This window comes from Rhineura floridana, chromosome 13, assembly GCF_030035675.1.
Source record: "Rhineura floridana isolate rRhiFlo1 chromosome 13, rRhiFlo1.hap2, whole genome shotgun sequence".
Taxonomy (NCBI): domain Eukaryota; kingdom Metazoa; phylum Chordata; class Lepidosauria; order Squamata; family Rhineuridae; genus Rhineura; species Rhineura floridana.
In genome coordinates, this window is record NC_084492.1 from 21,766,671 (window position 1) to 21,788,586 (window position 21,916).

Here is a 21,916-nt window from a genome sequence, read left to right on the forward strand (position 1 = left end):
GATTTTAAGTTGTTTTTAATGATGTATTTAAAACTGTTGTCATCTGCCCTGGGACCTTAGGGTGAAGGGCAGGTAATAAAATAAATAAATAAAGGATCAACTATCTGACTCGGTATAAGGCAGCTTTCTATGTTCCCATCAGATGCAGGGAACTATTCCAGAACTGACCAGAGAGAAACTTTGTAGGAAAGGGTGCAGAGGCTAAGGGTTAATGAGCAGCTTGTGAGCAAGTTTCTTGCAGAAATCGCCTGCCAACTCATGAACAGCACTGGAACAACAGGGTGTTGCACTCGCACCAGCCATCAGGCGGTATTGCTATCCTCCGAGCATATGGGGAATATCTGGTCTCAGTTGCCCTGAAGGCCCAAAACTCACAGCAGCAGTCACTCTCCCTGGATAAACATTAACTACGCAAAGGCCTCTGTGTTCTGGCCTGTCACAGGCAGAGAGCACAGGCCGTTCTAAGCCTCCTGGAACCCTGTCAAACCAACCTTCCAAATTAAGTGAGCCTGGGGAAGAAGGTGGCCGAGACACTGCAAAACATTCACGTGCGACAAGCACCCAGGGATTTTGGGGGTGGGAGAGAGAGAAGAGAACAGGGAGTGAGTGCGTCAGAGCAGCCACATTTTCCACTTTTTGTTAGGAGGTGGTGCTTAAGGGAATTTAATGCTAATGACACTAGGCCACAAGTCAATGCATGAAACTGTCCAACCTGGTGGTGGGCTAAGATGGCAGAAACGTCAAAGCCCTAGAAGGAAAAACTGAGCCCTTCCTAAGCAATGAGGCCATCTCCCAAACCTCTATTACACCTGTTATAGCAGCACATGCCACATAAGCAGAACATTTCTGGCAAAAAAAAACAGAAAAAAATGGGGGGAAAGGGTTCCCCCCCCCATAAAAATTGGAAAAAAACGGGGAAATGTTTCCCCCCCTGTTGTTTTCCAGGTTTTTTCCCCGGGCCTTCACATCTCCAGCTAATAGGTGTTCTTAGCCTTGCCCACCATGAATTTGTGTAGCCTCTTCTTTAAAGCCATCCAAGTTGGTGCTCATTACTTGGACACTGCTGCTTAATTGTTCTGGCAGCACATTCTGCATAAGCATAACAGGTGTAATAGAGGTTTGGGAGACGGCCTCATTGCTTAGCATGGGGCTACATACTTCCCCCAAGTACTGGAGATGGTATACCTCTGAATATCAGTTGCTGAGTAGCACAAGCCTACATACACCGGCATATACATCTACTTATGCAAAACAAACGTTTAAGACTAGGAGAGGTTAAGAGTGGGGCAAACAATACAGCTGTGGAGCCTGTAGGGGCAGGTCAAAGGCTACCCTGTTCTGCACATTCCAAGATCTTTCCCTCCTATATGCTCTCGGAACACTCACGTACATCATCTTCATCAGCTGCATTTTTATCCCACCTTTATCTCCAAGGAGCTGAAGATGGTGCACATGGTTCTTCCCTTCCTCATTTAATCCCTACAACAACCCTGTGAGGTAGGTTAGGCTGAGAGGCAGTGACTGGCCCAAGATCACCCAGTGAGCTTCATGGCTGGGTGGGAATTTTAACCCTGATCTCCCAGGTACTAGTCCAACACTCTAACCACTACACCACACTTATACCAGTTAAAATTTGAATTGAACTAAGTGATTTACGCATGGCCACAGCTGTCATACTTTGTTTTTTAAGATGAGAAAATCTGACAGGAAAGGATGGCCTTCTTTGCTTTAGGTAGGTGGAAAAGTGTCTCTGGATAAAAACTTCCCTTCCCACACTGCAGGATTACATATCCAAAAAGCAGTGATTCCAGGTGGAAAATTTCCCAGAAAATTTCCAGAGTTCTGTTTTTCCACAGAAAGCTTTCCATTTCATTCATAACAATGAATGGATACCATCTGCAAATCCAGTCTAAGCTTGGCAGTTTTCAACTTTATTTAGTACCGCCAAGTAAAATGAATATGCTAAATGCTTTCTTCTAGGACATCAGAGAATTTCACGATGCAAACTGAAAAAAAATATCCTATGCAGATTAGCCTAATTTGCACAAGAAAATTTCCCAATTCAAAATTTTCTGGAAAGTCACATGACTGCTTGAGACAGAAACTCTCCTTCCTGGACTCCAGGGCCACACAAACAGAAAGCTCCGTTTTTCTTCTGCCATTCTGTCTTCTCTTGGCTTCTTTCCTCTTCTCCCCTTCCAACCCCACCCCAAGCTCCAAAGCTACTTTTACCCCAACAGCTGTCTCAGGCCTGGAGGACAATTTTTCAGAAGGTAAAATGTCTAAACAAGTTAGCTGCTGCCTCAGCATGCTAACAGCCAAGAATAACCTTAGCCCCACGCCTACCCTGACCTTCCACATTGCCATCCTCCACCACAGAAAAACACTTGGTGAGGTATGCAGGCTTCACAATGAATGAGATTCTCCCAGCATTCCAAGGGCTGCAAGACAAAATTCCACAACAATCAGCACATAAAAAAACAGCCCAAGCCCAGTCTGCAAGAAGCAAAATGGGTTGTCACAGAAAGTGCTTAAATCCTGATCCCCCTATAGCAGGGGTGGGGGAACCTGTGGCCCTCCAGATGTTGTTGGGACTACAACCGCTGTCATCCCTGACTATTGACCATATTGGCTGGACTGATGGGAGTTGTAGCTCAACAGCATCGGAGGGCCACACATTCTCCATCCCTACTCTAACACGAATGAGTAGGTGCGTGGGATACACCTGCATGCAATTTACAGTACAGAAGAGCGAAGGCATCACATGTGCAGAACTGAGCAGGCTTTCCCCTTCCATCTTCCAGGAAAAGAGGCAGATGGCATCAAACAGACAAACTAGGAGACGCTTGGCTCCAAAATACTTCTTGTCTTTTTCACACTAGCTCAGACTTGGCCAGTAAAGTGGAGCAGAAAATTTTTCCATAGAAAAATTTCCATTTCATAAGTTCATTAGTAACAATTAATGGGCACCAAATGCAATTAAATATTAGGCAGCCTTGGCAGTTTCAAAGGTTTTTAGCTTTGTTTACTAAATAAAGTAAAATCAACATGTTTAATTACTCTTGAGGATATCAGAAAATTTTCCAAAGCAAACTGGTTTCCCCCCCAACATAATTACCCTTTGCAAATTAGCCAGTTTCATATTTTCTGGAAAACCCACATCACTGGACTTAGCCCAACCAGTTCATAATATATGATGCCAAGAAGCCAACAACCGCACAAGAATCTAGAATGCAGTATTGTGAGGCAATGGTGGCTGCTACATGGATCAGTTTGCCATGGTGCTCATCTCTTCTGTGTCCTCATCTAACCCTGAAGTCAGCAAAACGGGCATCCTGGGGTCTGGGTTTCCTAGTGGGTGATGCAGCGGACAGACCTGGAGGCAACCCTAACACTCTCAGTTCCACATCTGCAAAATGGGAAGTGCAATATGTTTTTCATTATTATATAATAAGCTCAGCATAGCAACTCATTCACTGAGAGCCCCACAGGGCAGGAGCCTTTGCTGGATGAGCTTCCCCAGTGCTCCAACAGACACATGTAGTTTTGCAGGCATATATTTATTGACAGGTGAATTAAGTGTGTTGTGTGTACTCCACAATTCCTCACAAGCATGGGATTTGGTGTGGAGGGCAGAATTCTGCATCCTGAAGCAGAACCTACACTATACACAGAGGATAGGAATATGCCTCAGACAGAGCACATATGTTGTACACAGAAGGTTCCAAGGGATAATCCTGCACATTTCCAATAATAGAATCAGGAAGAAGAGGATGGGAAAGACCCTGGAAAGTCATCACAAATCAGAGAAGACAATATCAGGCTAGAGAGACCAAGAGTCTGGTCTAGAGTCATAGAGGCAGAAGGTACACCAAATGTCATTTAGTCTAAACCCCTTCTGATGCAGGAAATGTACTGATAGAAAGCTGCTTCCCAGCTTCCTGTAAAATGCAATGTGGTGTCCAAGGCTGCAATATCAAGTGGAAGATCAGTCTGGAAGGAGAGGGTTTTTTTAAAATCCTTTCTGCCAGTGTGGTGTAGTGGTTAAGGTGTTGGACTACGGCCTGGAAGACCAGGGTTCGAATCCCCACAAAGCCAAGAAGCTCACTGGGTGACCTTGGGCCAGTCACGGCCTCTCAGCCTCATGAAAACTCTATTCATAGGGTCGCCATAAGTCGGAATCGACTTGAAGGCAGTACATTTACATTTTACCTTGTATCATTATTCAGCTGAGAATGCCCCTTCCCCCACTAGGGGTAAAAGCACCTCAGGGGTATTCATGGGGGAATGGTGCAAAGGCAAAGGATAAAGAAGTGCCTTTCCTCCTGTGCCAAGCTTCAATTTCATATTGTAGCCTTGGGTATTTGCGTTCATATATTTTGAATCCCCAAAAAGAATCAAAACTAACCATAATGTGAAGAACTGCCCTTAGGATCTCGGCTTCCATATTTTAAAGAAAAGGCAAGGCTCCAATTCTTATGGCTGCAAACAAAGGCTGGGTAAAGTTTATGGGGAATGCCTTATGAAATTATAGAACTGTAATTGGAGTGGGAGAGAGACGAAAGAGCAACATAAGGAGAGGATTTCTGTGGATCAGGGGGCTAGAAGTGCCCTACATATGTACATGAAGCACAATAGGTTATGTTAAATATAGGCAAATGTGCCTGATCTGCTTAATTTATACTTATCACAGAATCTGGACTATTCCAACCAGGGATGTAATCGTCCAGGGTCTCAGGGGCTCTTAGACCCTTTACTTTTTTTGGAGCAGGGTCCCACGAGGGTCCCTATGTCTCCTATATCCTGCAAGCCAATCAGCATGAAAGGGGATTGCGTTAGCCACTGAGAAGAGTGTTATAACATGCTTCCTTGTCCTTTCCTGTGGCTTGTAGCCAATCAGAGTGAAAAGAGGCAAGTCAGCCACTGAGAAGACTCTTCTCAGTAGCTAACACTCTCCATTTCATGCTTATTGATTCCTATGGATGTCTGTTGTTGTGGGAGAAGGCATTAACAAGGATCTTATTCTCAACTCAGCAGCAAAGAGAGGGGAGGGGGTGGCTGTGACTAACACGTAGAGACCCTGTACTACTGAACTTGTCATTATGCTACAGATTCCAATGCAATTTTATTTGCAATGCAAGGAACATATCGCCCTTTAACAGGGAAAAGGTAATTAAAATGTCAGCATCTGCCCCAAGTAAGGCAGAAGAATCCAAGCAAGCCCCAGAATCCAAAAGGCTCAGAATGTACCCGCTTCACCTTCAAGCTTTTAATGCACTCTGTACCAACTTTTACTTTCCACCTGCATCTTTCTATGATGTCCAAGAACTCCCTAAGAATTCCATAGGGAATTATAACTAAAAGGTTGCGACGAAAAGTAAATCAGTGGCTGTTCAAGGCATTGCTCCCATTAGCCCAATGGATCCCCACAAGTCCAGGGAGATGGCTGATGATCCATACCATGCAAGACAAGATCTCAGCCAGGCTACAAGAGAAAAGTCCTCTTGCTTCTTTCACAAATCCACAAAAGCCATGAGAAAATAGCCCTGTTGGATTAAAAACTAATAACATTTAGAGCCTAAACAGGAAAAAAAAGCTTTTATACTCTATTAAATAGATAAAATGCAATAGGAACACACAGGCACAAACACAATCAAGCTGCAGCACAGCGACAGGAAGTGGCTTTTAATAACCTCCTGCCTCTTCTGGACAGCAGATGTCCAAACTGCAAACTCAAAAGGAAGTCACATGGCCTAGGGAAGATGTCATGGAACAAAACACAGGGGGGAAATTATATGTATATGTACTGAAGAAATTCCCAACAATGCTGGGGAGAACTCAGGCTCAGCTGCTCAAGAAACCATGTACAGCCCCAGGGTTTAGAATGCACATTCCCACACTTGAACAAGCCAGAAAAGGAACAAGGAAAAAGAAAGAGGCTCCCTGGGAGTCAGCTAATATAACAACAGGCTCATCTTCCTACAGACTGCCCCTTGCTGCATGCAGTGCAGTTGTTACCTAAGCAAGCGGTAGCTGCATGCCCCCAGGAGGCATGCAAAGTTGCCTCTCCGGACACCAGGAGAAGCTTGAGACTATCCAGCCACAGCTTGTGGAAAAGCCAAACAAAAGCCAGCCTACCTTAGTGGAACAACAATCTACAATTCAGAGAAGACACAAAGAATGTTAGCAGAAGAACAGGCAAAGAGTATGCCTGTAAAGCAGCCTGGAACAGGTCAGAATACTGCCTGGCCTATTGCCTACATCCCCTGTCTCCTTCTGCTATAACACACCTCAGATCCAAAGAGGCTACCTGTAGAAACTTAATGGGGAATACGGCCCCAGTGAACTCAGTAGGACTGACTTCTGAATAAACATACAAAGAAATTCAAAGAATCCTAGAGCTGGAAGGGACCTTGGAGGTCATCTAGTTGAACTCCCTGCTCAGTGCAGGATACAGCAACCCTGACAGAATTGCACTGCACTAACTCACATCACTAGCACTTGTATTTAAGAGCATAAGGAGAGCTTGCTGGATCAGGCCAATGGCCCATCTAGTCTAGCATCCTGTTTTCACAGTGGCCAACCAGATGATGCCCATGGGAAGCCCACAAGGAGGACCTGAGCACAACAGCGCTCTCCCCTCCTGTGGCTTCCAGCAGCTGGTATTCAGAAGCATACTGCCTCCTACTGTGGAGGCAGAGCACGGCCATCATGGCTGGTAGCCACTGATAGCCTTATTCTCCATGAATTTGTCTAATCCTCTTTTAAAGCCATCCAAGCTGATGGCCATCACGGCCTCTTGTGGGAGGGAATTCCATAGTTTAACTATGCTATGTGAATGTATGAACAGGGTTAACACAGCATGTCACACAGGGAACGGATGACTTCTCATTTAATGATAGTCCCTAGAACTGTGAACATTAAATGCAAAGGATGAAGCCAGCATGCGCTATCCCGCCCCTGTATTTTTTAAAAAAACAAAAAGCAAACTCAATTGTGCGCATCCTTAGTCTAGAGACTGCCATTTTTACTGAAGAGAAGCATAGCATCTGTTTCCCCTCCCAAGGGCTGAGAGTTGGATACAGACGATACAAGTACGATGCCATCTTAAGTGTATATTGTGAAAACAGCTCAGCTGTTCTTACTTTTTGCTCTCATTATATTTTGGCTCTGATGCTTTCTGTCAGGCATTCAAGTTCTCCTTTCCGAAATGGTTCCTCTTGGGTTAATAACATGTGAGTTAATATCAGACCCGGTGGTAGCTTCACCCTCGGATTTGGGCCTGCAGCCTTTACTTCTCTCTGTGCTGTGCATTCAGGGCTGGCACCAACTTGCCCCGGGCCCCAACATGTGTGCGTGAACATGTGCAGCTATGTGCATGCCCCACCTACCTGCCTCCTCTCTTTTGCGGCTATGTGCGCAGCACTACCATTAACCAAGACGGCGGCCAAGGTTCCCTAAGGGGCTGAAGCCTCCGCCGCCACCTTCGTTGATGGCACTCATGTGTGCGCATCTCTGCCGTCAACCAAGATGGTGGCAGGGGCATCAGCACCTTAGGGAAACCTCAGTCGCCATCTTGGTTAATGGTAGCACTGCGTGTGCACTGCACACAGCAACAAAAGAAGTCAGCAGAGAAAGGTACGTGAAGCGAGGGAATGGTGGGTGGCTCGGAAGCTCCACAGATCATGCAAGGGGAGTGGAGGGGCCCCTCAGGGGCCCTTGTAGCCCCAGGGGCCCTCAGCCAGGGCCCTACCTAGCCGCCCTTTGAAGCCGGCCCTGTGTGCATTGCTTTATATCAGGGGTGGGAAATATCAGACCAGGGGCCTAACACAGCCCCTCCAAGCCTCTTTGTTTGGCCCTTAAGATTCCCAAGGCCACGCCCCTCACCAGCCCTGCTACACACCCTCCTCAAGTACTTTTGTCTGGCTGGAATGTGTCTTTGAAACATGATAATGTTTCTTACTTGCCTGAGGATGAAGAGATGTGAATGATGGGGCATATAGAAACTCCTGTCTTCTGTGCACTGGAATACACCCTACTGCACAAAGGTTAGAGTCACATCCATTTCTCCACCCACTTCTGCCTCTGGCCTTGTCCACCACTGGCACGTGGCCCTTGTTCTGAAAAAGGTTCCCCACTACTGTTTCGTTTGTATTTCTGCATCATGCAACCATATTCCAACATGCAGTGCTGTGATTTGTAATGCCCCAGTGATGGAGAGGCGCACAGGCCTTCTTGAGGACAAGGAAATTGCAAGGGAGTCATTCCCTTTTGTAGTGATCCTCAAAAATCCTCCATATAAATTCTCACAAACCTTTTTGGATTTGATCCAATACAGAATACGCATGTGCATATAGTGTCTGCTGAGAAACAAAATTAACTTTAAATGAGAAGACTTAGTCTTTAACCAAGACGGCTCAAAAGGGTGGTATACAAACCAACCCTGAGGATCCAGAAACTGAAAAATACTTGGATCCTTTGGGCATACCTCAAAGACAGGTACAGCTAAGGATTTATTAAGAACTGAAGGCCCAAAGCAAAAGCACAAACGTGAGCTAGGAAACCCTGAACTGGTTCCTTGGATGCTGTAAAATATTAAACCTGCAGGAAGAAATTCCCCTTGAAATTTTTTGTCATGGCAAAAAGCCCAGAGGAGAGAGAAAACACACCTTTCCCATCCACCCCAAGTATGTAAACACTTTTCATTAAAGTGCTACTCATTTCATAGTGCTGGCCTGAACCTTGCCGTCCTAGTTAAAACTATTTAAAAGCGCCTCATGCTTGGCCAAAAGTCCACTGGAATCTTCCCAGGCTCCACTTCCCAGGCTGGTGCCAGGACCACGCTTGAGCCTTTTCCTAGTCCATTCTCACATTCCCCTAGTATCATCTCTCTCACACAGTGGTCCTGGCAGTAGTATTTGTAGTATTTGCATTTATTTACAAATATACCAGTTAGGCATAGGTGGAGACACACAGCTTAAGCGCTCCAACAGACAGCCAAAATCCACTGTTCCTGCCTCAGCTCTCTAGGGAGACAACCAGTAACCCAAGATGCTGAAAGGGCCCAAGCTAAGGTATTTGTCTCATCTTTTTCAGTCTGACAAAGGTCACTTCCAGAGAACCTGTTTAATTAAGCTTTCAGACTTATTTGTTTGCACAAAGTTTGCAGAGAAGTTTTATGACATTGGCTGTTTATTGAGCATTCAGATTTTGTTTGTGGGGAGGTTCTATATAATGCCATGTCAAGCAATCGTTATGCCACACTTTCCAGTGCATTTTCATGTCTCTTTCCTTATCTTAAAAAAGACTGACTTTCTTCAAGCAGGTTTGTTGCGCAAGGGCACCAAATCCACTTTCACTATGCAACCTGAATTTGCTGGTTTGCAACGGAATCCCACCCACAAAAATAGTAGACAGTCTGGAAGTGTCCTCAAATGGCAGTCTCCTCTTCACACAGACACCTGGATTACATCATCCTTACCAAGGATGAAGAGAGAGGCTTTTTCTTTTACCAAAAGGACCTTCCAGCTATTTCCTAGTCATTGTGGGCCAGCTATTCAAAACAATGAGCCAATTTCCCTAACAAAAGAAAAGTACTTGCCAACTCTGCTAAGGCTATTTAAGGTAGCCTCCAGGTCTGCTGTCCAACACACAGTCTTACAACATCACATACACATCCTAAATGTCAAAGAAAACCTGACCAAACTACTAGAAAGAGATTCTTTTAAGCTTATTCTTAACCAGGAGACATCATTATATGCACGTAGTATTATATGCACGTATTTACCTTAGAGAATGGTACATATTCTTGCCCCCAATAGCATGGCTGTGCAATTTTTGTATCAACCACATTCTAATATATGGTATGATAAATACTTCTGCCTCATATGCATTTAATCCCCTACCCGAAACATATACAGGAGATACAAGACCCAGGAAATCCAGATGTAAATCCCCACTCAATCATGAAGCCCATCTTGGCCCATTCTCTATCAGCCTAGCCTACCACATGGGGTTCTTGTGAGGATACAATTCAGGAGGAGGGAGAGGGAAGAGAAGAACCATATATGCAGCTCTGAGCTCTTGGAGGAAAGGAGCAAAAAAATTGTAATAAATATTTTTTACCATGATCCATAGCTGTTGTTCAGGACTAAGGACCACATTTGGAGAAACAGTTTAAGAAACCTCAATAAGGGTTTGTTAAAACTGGGGTTAGACTGAGGAGGATATGGGAACAGGTGCACCAACTTCTTCCTAAAGAGTTTGCTCCACAAATGGCTGCCCTCCCTTCAGAGAGTGAGCGTGCCTATGCCAATCTCAGAGACAACAGCTATTTCCTCTCAAGAAAGGAGAAGTGAACTGTGGGATATCCTTCTATGACTTCACCTTGCACAATACTTCTCGGGAGGAAATGTGTACTGATTAGAAGGGGTATGAACAATAAAAAGTTAACCTACTTTCTCCTGAATAACTACCACATTTCTCCTGAATTACCACCACGTAAGTACTGTACTTTCTGACATTTGTCCTTTGTTAAAGTGAACAGAGGCAAACTACAATATAGACTGGAAAGTGTGAAACCATATGTGAATCAATCTCTCTTTAAAAAAAAAACCAAGAAAGTAGCCTTGGAGGCTGCAAACCCAAGCAAAGGAATGGTAGGGAGGTGGGGCTGCTTAACCCTTTCCCTACCTGCCATTTGTCAACAGAGAGCTTCCCCATCATGCTCCTTTTCTTTCCATGGAATAAAAAGATACAAACACCTTGCACTTTTGGGGATGAGGGCACTTTTGAGCTGAAAAGTACCAGACTGGAAAACGGCTTCTTCCCAACTCAGGAAGAAACAGATAGTGTGTCCATATTTCCAAAGAGAGCAAATAAGCATGCCCAGGGAGAAGGGGGGCTTCTGAGTGGCAGGAGGAAAAAGTTAATCACCCCCTCCCTAGAGATGTGAAGGCCCGGAAAAAAATCAGAAAAAAACCAGGTTTTCCCCAAAGCCTTTTCTGTTTTTTTTTCCAAAAAATTGGAAAATTGGGGAAAATGAAGAAAAAATGGATTATGGAATGTTTTGTTTTAGCATGACGAATAAAATGTTTCATTGAATCTTGCCCCCCCTTTTTATCAGTTCTTTTTATGGGAATGGATGCTTTATTGTCATTGTTTTTGTTGCAATTTTTTTTGCTTTTGTTGCATTGTTCTTGTTGCATTGTATTTGCATTGCTTTTGTTGCATTGTATATTTACTGTGTATTTTTACTGGTTATTTCTTATGTAATCTTTTTTTGTAATATGTTTTATAATATTTTGTTCACCACTTTGGGGGCCTTTTGGCCAAAAAGTGGTATATAAATGAACTATACTACACTATACAATGTCTGCTTGACACTGTGGCAGGGCTGTGGAGTCGGTACGCCAGACCTTCGACTCCGACTCCTCTATTTTTCTACTGTCCGACTCAGACTCCTTTATAAATGGCAAATATATATTAACTAGTAATAACAAATTTACTGTAGTAAAATGGTAGCACAAGGCATTTCATCATCACCACGTGAATCCAGAGCTTGGAAAAGTTACTTTTTTAAACTACAACTCCCATCAGCCCCAGGGATTGGGCTCGTGAGAGTTGTAGTTCAAAAAAGTAACTTTTCCAAGCTCTGGATTCATGTGGTGGTGATGAAATGCCTTGTGCTACCATTTTACTACAGTAAATTTGTTATTACTAGTTAACATACATTTTCCATTTATGAAGGAGTCGAAGTCGGAGTCGGAACATTTCTACCGACTCCAACTCCACCCAAAATTGCTCCCGACTCCATAGCCCCGCACTGTTGAGGACTAGCAGAGACATAAATAATTTTCTTTGTTATTAATGTTGATGGTTTCTTCTGTGTTTTTTAAAAAAACAGTTTTCCTGCTCCTCATAAACTGGCAAAACAAAAGAGGCTCCTGACAGTTTAGGTGTTCCTTACAGTTTAAGATCTTGCAGATCCATTTGTTGCAAAGAAAAGTAAAAAAATTAAAAAGTAAATTTAATTTGTAATAATTGTTTGAATAAAATGTACTTTTAATATACCAAATGTGATAATTTTATGCCAAACCAATGTGTACATAATTACATTTGATGTTCCTGAAGTAACAAAGTGACTTTCAATCTGTAAAAAGTGCTAATATTGCATTTTTTTTATTTTTCTGAAAATTTCCATTTTTTCTAAAAAACAGAAAAAAACTGGGTTTTTCCCATGGCTTCAAAATTTCTGGAAATTTTACATCTCTACCCCTCCCCACAGCAGTTTCCACCTCTGAATTACATCCAAGGCTGCTTTTCTTTAATAAATAAATAAATAAAAGGGGGGGTGTCAGGACACTGTTCCAGCTCAGCTCATAAGAAGATTCTTCAAGTTAGCTCAGACTTTTCATTTCTAAAGGTCATCTCTGAAATGGGCTCCGCTCCCCATTTAACTGTCACTATTTTCTGTTTCTTAAATAAGCTTCTCAATTATACATTACAGTGTGAACAGAGAAGTCCACCTTTAGGCTTTGCTTGGCTGCTCCTACCTGATCCCTCTTGCTTGCACCACTCCAGTGCCAGAAGAGAGAGTGCCAGCCTTGGCACCAAAATTACACCATGAGCTTGTGGGCCCAGGAAGGCAAGTGGCAGGGAACAGAAGGCTTTCATCTCAAAATTACACCCTGCTAACCTCCTTAGGAGAACTTTCAGGCTGTGAAACCCACACTGCAAATTACACAAATAATGCAACAAGCTGCATGGAGATGTGGGCAGGCAAATCACAGCCAACTGGCAACCAGACAGCATGCTCGAGAACTGAAAGTTTAATCAAGCATTTGCAGAGAATGGCTACTCAGCCATGAAATGGAAAATGAAAATTACCTGGTATGACCAACGTGGCTGCTGGCCACAAAAACAGCAACCAGAAGCAAGGAGCCATGAGAAAAAATAGAGCCCTGTACCTGTGGTAACAAATCCTTTAGCCTGTGCATCCCTCTTCTACCACTTTCCATGGCATGGAGACACACCCACTAGTCATCCTCACCTACAATGCCAGATCCACATATCCTTTCCCTTTCTCTTGCTATCATAGCCCCCAAACTTTCTCTACACTTTTTGCCACTACCGCAGTCTCCAGCCTTCTTTTTCCACTTCTTAGCAGAGCTGGAAGAGAAGATGCCAGAAAGCACATTATATGCAACTTAAAAGCATCAATCTGGACTGGAGGGCTTTCAGCCCAATACTAACTATGTCTACTCAGAAGTAAATTTAATTGAATTCAGTGGTGCTTATTCTCAAATAAGTGGGATTAGGATTGTAGCCTTGGTATCTGCTTGGTACCTGAAGATCACTGATTGGAAAAACAGAATCAGCTATGTCTTTTACAAAAAAATTGACTGTGCTTTACAATACTTTTAATTGTAATTGTGTTTTGGAATGTTTGTAACTGTTTTTAGTGTGTTTTTCTTTTTCTTGTTCAATTGTTTTACGTTTGCCTCCCTGGACTCCTTTAGGAGGGAGGTGGGATATTAAATTTAATAAATAGTATTAGAGCCCAGGGCTCAGCCCAGCAATAAATGATGCAACAAAAACATGCAGCCTCTGAATGTATGCAGAGTGCTGTTCACAGTGGTGCAAGAGTAACACACATGAATAGGATGCATTTGGTATAAATATACACAGAGATTCTAGGGGAAATGGAGCAATTTCCACTTGCCTCTCCTTATAGAAATTAAACACTGCCTCTGTTGAACCTCAGCTAAAAAGATGTTCTACCCCCCAGGTGGGTGAGGGGCAGCAAAATGAAGGCTGCTACTACCGCTACAACATTTTTCCTGCTCAGCCCTCAACTGAATTTCCAAAATCCTGATCCGGAAACCATACAATGCTCCCCTCCCACCACCACCACCACCACATACACCGAAGATTCTACAAAAGGGAATACTGGGAGTGGGAGGATGAGAAAGATGTTTCCATGACATTATTCCACTAAGGCCCCATCTGTGCTATATGTGTAATGCATTATACCGCTTTAAATAGCCATGGCTTCCCCCCAAGAATCCTGCGAACTGTAGTTTGTGATGGGTGCTGAGATTTGTTAGAACCCCCTATTCCCCTCACAAGAGCTGCAATTTCCAATGTTTAACAATCAATTCCTCTTCTCACAGAGCTCTGGTAGAGGAATAGGGCATCTCCTAATAGCTCAGCACCCTTAACATAGGATAGTTACCAGGGTTCTTGGGGGGGGGGAAGCATGACTGTTGAAAGTGGTATAATTGTGTTTTAAATGTATTGTGTAGGTGGAGCCTACATATACTTTGTTTTTAAGATATTTGGTTTGTCGTTTGCTGCCCTGAGCTCCTTCTGGGAGGAAGGTGGGATATAAGTTTTACAAACAAGCAAGCAAAAACAAAGCAAAAAAAAAAAGCAATTCAAAAAAAGCAAACAAGGCCCAGGCCATCCACCCTAAAGGATATCCTAGATTAAGAGCTCCCTGAACCGTTTCCCTTCCAAGGGGGCTGAGAAGCGAAAGATCAAGCCTCTTATAACATTCTTACTCATAAGGGGCCAGGAAGACAAAGCAGAGTTCAGAGGGGGAGGCGCCTTCGGGAATATTAGCCTCTGGACTTCTTACATCCAATTTATCGTACTCCAAAATGTGGCAACCCAATACTACTGCATTTCGGGGGGGGGGGCTCCTGCCCCGAAGTTCCACGCCAACGGCACCCCTAGGGAGGCTCCCCCCCCATTATCGTCCTCCGACGAGGAGCCAACAGAGTGAGCAGGGAGACGGGTCTCGCACATACACACCCACACCGTCCCCCCGAATATCTCCGAGTTTAGGAGGAGCGTGAGGTAATGAGGGCAGTGGAGTTTCTCCATGTAGGGACAACACGTCAGGAAAAGCTGTAGGGGGGGGGTGAGGGGACCGACAGAGGACCCAGGAGCGTCGCACACTCCACCCCTTCGCAAAGAGAGGGAGGAAGGGCGCCCGTCTTCTCTTTCTCTCCCCCCCCCTTTTTTTTCAGGCCGTCCCGTGCGCTCAAAACAGTCTCTCGCCAGGGATGCAAAACGCCAAAAGACCTAGCAGAATTAAAGGGGAGGGGAGCAAGCCGTTCGTCTCCAGGGCGCAGATGGGGCACTTACATGGCTGCTAACTGAGCCCCCGCCGGTCATCCGCCCCGTCGCAATCCAGACGCCCCACCACAGCTCGTCCGTCCCGCAGCCAGCCACCCGAGCCGCACGGGAACAAGACGGGGAGGAGCCGGCGCAGGACGAAGCGTCGGGCGGAGCATGGGGGGGGAGGAGCGTCTTCCTCCGGGAAAGAGCGTGGAGGCGAGAGAAGAACTTCGCTAGGAGGGCGGCGTTTTCCCTCCGCTCTTAATACCGAGGGGAGAATCCATCAGAAGCAGCGGCTGCGCCACCCGCCCCGGCCTTCCCGGTACAGCCATCACCAATCATCCCTCCAGACGTTACGCGCGCAGAGCGCGGGGAGCGGGGTCGCGTCTATGCTTTCAGAAGTTACGCCGAGCGTGTTTAGGGCGCGGGAAAAAAAGGCCAGCGGAAGCGATCCCTTTCCAGCCTCCTCTCTCCTCCCGGTACAGGCGTAACGTCTGCACAAGGCCACCGTATAAGTGTTTTCGCAGCAGGATCATTCGAATGTAAAAAAACACACCCTAATTTTCTTTATATCCTCTTTTGCTAGGAAAATTCCCATTTTAATTTTTACATGCCTCCGTTTTCCCTCTGCTCGCATCAACAACATTCACACGTAAAATTAACGTGTCAAAGACCCCAACTATTTTTCTGTCCCAAGACATATAGAGATGCTGACGCCAACTCGGTGGCGGAGGTCTCCTCCTGTTAAGACCGTTGTCTATTAGGCAGTATGCAAATACCCTTTCAGGTGTTTGTTTTATTTTGATTGTGGTAAGCTCATTTGCTGATTTGTTTTGTATTGTTTTTCTTTTGTATGTTGTTGACTGTAAAAGCTGGCTTGAGATCCACTGCAGAAAATTGGCATATAAATGCTGCCACAGAGTCATAGACTTGGAGAGTTGGAAGTGAGCATGGAGATCATCTAGCCCAACCCCCAGCTTAAAGCAGGACCTACAATACAAGATGCAGCAACAGCAGCCCCAACAGGTGGCTGTCCAGCCTCTGTTTAAATTCCTCCAGCAAAGCAGGCCATCACTTCCTGAAGCAGTCCGTTCCACTGTCACACAGCTCATCCTGTTAAAGAGATTCGCTAGAATGACCAGGGAAAGACTGGATAATAGGGTATATTAAGTCCTTCCTGGCCCCTTGATAGAAACTGCAATACAAAAGAACATGCAGGCTGGACTCAACCTCTGCATTGTTACAAGGGCAACATCCCGAATTCATGCGCGTTTTATTATATCTGCCATTGAGTAATTTAGAAGGGAGAACATTAAACCTTGCTAGGGAAAAAGTCTTCCTATAATTTGGGATGGTTAACCATCCCAAATAAGGCTTCCCATCTTTCCAAGGGTAATGTAAGAACCAATGACTGAGAGGAACGTGGGCAGCTCTGTAGAACTCTTGATGGTCTATATCTAGTAGTCTCTGTTTGACTATCATTTTTAAAAATGTATTATTTCACTTATTTATATATATATTCCATTTATGTTTTTTAAAATTGAGATTGTAATGATATTATCTGTTTCAATTATTATCTGATTCAATGGTCTGTTGACTGTAATAAAATTTGAGCTCATCCTGTTAAGAGGTTTCTCCCTAACGCACAGCTGAAATGTGCTTCCCTGCCATTTCTAGCCATTGGTTTTAGCCCTGCTCTCTGGAGTGACATCTTCTACATGGCAGCCTTTCCAATATATTTCAAAGAAGTTCTCATGTAATTGTTGAAGACGGATGATACACTTGGACGTATAACAACTGCACAAATGCTCAAGCCGCTTAATATGGAAAGACTTGCATCAAGCAATAGAAGATAAAAAAAAAGTTGGCAACTAGGGTCAGAAGTGAGCCCTTGTTCTGACTCCCAACACACAAGTGACTACTTAGACCAGGGGGTTCCCAAATTGCCTGCGAGCTTCATTCAGCTGGTCCACAGCATATCTGAACTTGTGGCTGAAGACAGGAGATGGTATATCCATCACATTAAATATTCACATTGATTCTTAATTGTAATGCAATAGATGAGAAATAAAAAAAGCAACAGAAATACAATCTGAATTCTATGGAATTCAAATATATAAGAAATCAAAGAAGCAACCAAAAATACAATTAAAAAATCATTCAGCATCTAGCACAGCGCATTACAATTGCTAAAACGGGGGGGATTAAGTGGTCCACCAAGACCCTCAGCAATTTCCAAGTGGTCCATTGCGGGGATGGGAGTTTGGGAACCACTGACTTATTCTTCTAAAAGTTCACACATCCAGGATACCAGTGTTTTGTAATCCCTGTACTGTGCCAAGCCTCCATGGAAAGCGATGGCACCTTTGAGAGCCAGAGCTCTGCACTGTCTCCTCTTTGTCTTGATTTTTCCCCTTTGAGGGATAAGTACGCACCTCTTTCCTCCTTGCTACACATTTCTATTTATAGAACAAACCTCCAAGGGCTTGGCTTTGTTGTTCTTGCAGCTCTTTGCTACTACAGTGTCCATGTTTCCACCCTCCTCCAATCAGCAGGTCTCCCACACACTTTTAGAAAAAAAGGCTGCTCCCATTGGACGGCAGCCCAGCAGAGGCTTGGCTTGATTAGCCGGTTATGAGACAGAGGATGGAATGGTATCTATACTTAATTTTGATTGACATCAGATGCCCAACATTTGAGCCAAACTGCAAAACACATTGCCACAGTGCTGAAGCACAAACAGGCATATTGTGAGCCTCTTGGGTTGATCATTCCTAATAAACTCATGACCTGGCTATATAAGTCAAGAATACAGCCTCTCTTCAGGATGGGGTGGGAGTAGAACCCAGGAAAGGCCGCCCTGGTCTACACCCACATGTTCTTTCCCAAGTTTCCCAGATAAACTCACTATGGCAAACAAAGGAGATGATCACATGGCTACTCAAAGGTCAGCTGAGAGTCACGGAAAGAATAAAAGGATCAAAAATTAAATGGCCAATAGCATAACACTATTATCCAAATCTATAGCAAGACTATATATACCTCCACTGTCAGAGGCATTATGCTTCTGAACACCAGTTGCTGGGAATCACAAGTGGGAGAGTGCTGTTGCACTCAGGTCCTGCTTATGGGCTATCCAGAGGCATCTGGGTGGCCACTGTGAGAAGAGGACACTGGACTAGATGGGCCACTGGCCTAATCCAGCAAGGCTTTTCGTACATTAGGTGTACAGTTCTGGTCACTCCACCTCAAAAAGGGATACTGTAGAGCTGGAAGAGGTGCAGAAAGGGGCAACTAAAGGAGTAGAGGCAACTACTTTACATGGAAAGGTAACAACATTTGGGACTACTTTGGAGGAGGAATGCATTGTGAGGGGACAGGATAAGGATGCAATATTATTATTAGACACATATAAAAGTATGCACGTTATGGAGAAAGGAGAAGTTTTCCTAGGACCTGGGACCATCCAATGAAGTTGAGTCTTGGGAGATTCAGGACAGGCAACAAAGAAGTACCTCTTCATACAGCACATAGGTAAACTGGAATTTGATATCACAAGATAAGAACATAAGAAGAGCCTGCTGGATCAGGCCAGTGGCCCATCTAGTCCAGCATCCTGTTCTCACAGTGGCCAACCAGGTGCCTGGGGGAAGCCCGCAAGCAGGACCCGAGTGCCAGAACACTCTCCCCTCCTGAGGCTTCCAGCAACTGGTTTTCAGAAGCATGCTGCCACTGACTAGGGTGGCAGAGCACAGCCATCATGGCTAGTAGCCATTGATAGCCCTGTCCTCCATGAATTTGTCTAATCTTCTTTTAAAGCCATCCAAGCTGGTGGCCATTACTGCATCTTGTGGGAGCAAATTCCATAGTTTAACTATGCGCTGAGTAAAGAAGTACTTCCTTTTGTCTGTCCTGAATCTTCCAACATTCAGCTTCTTTGAATGTCCACGAGTTCTAGTATTATGAGAGAGGGAGAAGAACTTTTCTCTATCCACTTTCTCAATGCCATGCATAATTTTATACACTTCTATCATGTCTCCTCTGACCCGCCTTTTCTCTAAACTAAAAAGCCCCAAATGCTGCAACCTTTCCTCGTAATGGAGTCGCTCCATCCCCTTGATCATTCTGGTTCCCTCTTCTGAACCTTTTCCAACTCTATAATATCCTTTTTGAGATGAGGCGACCAGAACTGTACACAGTATTCCAAATGCAGCCGCACCATAGATTTATACAACGGCATTATGATATCGGCTGTTTTATTTTCAATACCTTTCCTAATTATCGCTAGCATGGAATTTGCCTTTTTCACAGCTGCCGCACACTGGGTCGACATTTTCATCGTGCTGTCCACTACAACCCTGAGGTCTCTCTCCTGGTCGGTCACAGCCAGTTCAGACCCCATGAGCGTATATGTGAAATTCAGATTTTTTGCTCCAATATGCATAATTTTACACTTGTTTATATTGAATTGCATTTGCCATTTTTCCGCCCATTCACTCAGTTTGGAGAGGTCTTTTTGGAGCTCTTCGCAATCCCTTTTTGTTTTAACAACTCTGAACAATTTAGTGTCGTCAGCAAACTTGGCCACTTCACTGCTCACTCCTAATTCTAGGTCATTAATGAACAAGTTGAAAAGTACAGGTCCCAATACCGATCCTTGAGGGACTCCACTTTCTACAGCCCTCCATTGGGAGAACTGTCCGTTTATTCCTACTCTCTGCTTTCTGCTTCTTAACCAATTCCTTATCCACAAGAGGACCTCTCCTCTTATTCCATGACTGCTAAGCTTCCTCAGAAGCCTTTGGTGAGGTACCTTGTCAAACGCTTTTTGAAAGTCTAAGTATACTATGTCCACTGGATCACCTCTATCTATATGCTTGTTGACACTCTCAAAGAATTCTAATAGGTTACTGAGACAGGACTGAGACAGATGCAGCGATGACCGCTGATATAGATGGCTTTAATGGGGGGTTTCCACAAAATAATGGAGGATAAGGTTATCAATGGCTACCAGTTTTGATGTACACACACACACACACCCCTTCCAGGATCAGAAGCAGCATGCCTCCAAATACTATGCATTGGGGAACAAACATGAGAGAGGGCTATTGCCCACGTCCTGCTTGAGAGCTTCTAATAGGCACCTGGTTGGTCCAACAGGATGCTAGACTAGATAGGATTTTAATCTGATCCAGCAAGGCTCTTGTTTCTTCCATATGGCAATAACAGTTGTAGACTTAGGACTGTGGCATACACACTGCTGCCATTAATGACATAGAGTCAAGCGTTTCCCAGATGCCTAATTGCAAATCAGTGGTAACCAAGACTGTGCCCTCCAGATGTTCTAGACTACAACGCCCATCATCTTTGAACATTGGCCATGCTGGCTAGGGCTGATGGGAGTTGGAATTTAACAACTTAGTAAGTCTAATAACAAGACTTTCCTCTTCTCCTGGACATTTTAGCATGTTTTTAAATTGCTTTTTTAAAATGTGTTTTTTTAATTTGTATATTTGTTTTTAATGTTTTAATTGTTGTAAACTGCCCAGAGAGCTTCAGCTATGGGGCAGTATATAAATGCAATAAATAAATAAAATAAATAACATCGGAAGGACACTGTGTTGCCTACTCCTGTTGTAAGTAGCATTTTACTAAGTTTCTAAAACCATAGAGATTGTATCCTCCAGCTGAATTGGTTTCATTAAAGGCTTAGGTTTATAATAAAATTACAACAGGCAAAAGTTAGGAGGAGCTTGGTCAAGACAGTTTTTAGCCTCAGAACAAAAACAGTGCCCTTCCATTCCACATACAGAAGCCAATAGGATTGTCAATAGAACCTTATTTCAGCATTAGTGATAGGTCAGCATTGTTCACTGAACCCGAGGGCAGCAGCCTAGTTTAGAGAATATAGGAGATGCCATGCAGTATACGTAGCCAGTAGTGTAGTGGTAAATTCAGAAGTGCAGGTCCCTTCATGATAATCATAGCTATACCCCCACAGCCACACCCCTTCTAAGAATATACAACCTAATATTCTAGAATAACCTGGCCAGGTTTGAATACTGATTTCTACTTCTCTGCCCTTGTTAATGCCTTCTCTCAAAACAACAGACATCCCTAGGAGCCAATCGGCATGAAAGGGGAGTGTGTTAACTATTGAGAAGAGTCTTCTCAGTGGCTGACTCACCTTTTACTCTGATTGGCTCCAATCAGCAGGAAAGGACAAGGAAGCATGCTAGAAGATTCTTCTCAGGGGCTAACACATTCTCCTTTCATGCCGATTGGCTCATAGGATGCTGAAGACACTGGGACCCTGCTCCCAAAAAAGTAAAGGGTCTAAGACACACACCCCTGGGACTCTGGACAACTACACCCCTGTACATAGCTCTGTCCTCCAACTGAGTGGAATTGCCATGTGGGACAGAAGAAACAGCCAAGAGAGGGTTGCTGCCACTTCCTCCCCACTGCCCAGCAGCTGCCTCACTCTTATTAGGGTTGGCCCTGCAAGATCTGAGTTCAATTGTACCCATTCAAGCACAGGTCATCTACAACTAATTTAAGGTGAAAACCAACAGAACAACCAAGACCTGTGTTTATTATTCTCTCTCTAAATGTGATAAATTTAGGATAAATCTCAATGTTATTTTTCCCAATAAAATATTCTAAATATCTACCCTTACCTTCCTGCAATTTGATGCACAAGGCAGCTTATGAAAGATCATAAAAACATAATCCAAACTATAAAACTAGAAATACAACAACACAGCCAAACATCACCAAAAATTAAGAC

General features: G+C 44.1%; 1 protein-coding gene across 4 annotated transcripts in view; it reads right to left on the minus strand.

The window, feature by feature from the left end:
• Window positions 1–21,916, minus strand: part of RIPOR1 (RHO family interacting cell polarization regulator 1) — a 114,621-nt gene that overhangs the window by 77,755 nt on the left and 14,950 nt on the right. The window contains exon 1 of one of the 4 annotated variants that reach the window (XM_061594450.1): window positions 15,154–15,408. The exons of the other annotated variants lie outside the window; for them this stretch is intronic. The gene's annotated coding sequence lies outside the window, so the exon portion shown is untranslated. Of the gene's footprint in view, window positions 1–15,153; window positions 15,409–21,916 lie in introns of those variants that run through there. 4 annotated transcript variants of the gene reach the window in all.